The sequence below is a fragment of the Pygoscelis adeliae genome, unplaced genomic scaffold (assembly GCF_000699105.1).
Source record: "Pygoscelis adeliae isolate BGI_AS28 unplaced genomic scaffold, ASM69910v1 Scaffold434, whole genome shotgun sequence".
NCBI classification, from domain to species: Eukaryota; Metazoa; Chordata; class Aves; order Sphenisciformes; family Spheniscidae; genus Pygoscelis; species Pygoscelis adeliae.
Genome location: NW_008824660.1, coordinates 1 through 415, shown reverse-complemented (window position 1 = coordinate 415; position 415 = coordinate 1).

The following is a 415-nucleotide window of genomic DNA, read 5'->3' as shown; positions in this document are numbered from 1 at the left end:
AGGGGGGGACTGGAGGGGACATGGGGGACTGGGAGTGGACATGGGATTCAGTGGAGGGACTTGGGGACAGGAGGGGACACAAGGGACGGGGCAGGACACTGGGGACAGGAAGGGGCATTGGGGACAGGAGGGGACAGGGGATTTTCCAGGGGGACATGGGGGACGGGAGGGGACACAGGGGACAGGAGGGGACATGGAAGAATAGGAGGGGACAGGGATTCTGTGGAGGGACATGGGGTCTTGATGGGACATGGAGGACTTGAGAGGACATGGGGGTCAGGAGGGGACACGGGGACACGGGTGGACAACCAAATCCTCAGGGGGACAGGAGGGGACAGCCAAATCCACGGAGGGACAGGAGGTGACACGAGGGGACAGCCAAGCCCCCAGGGGACAGGAGGGGACATGGGGGACA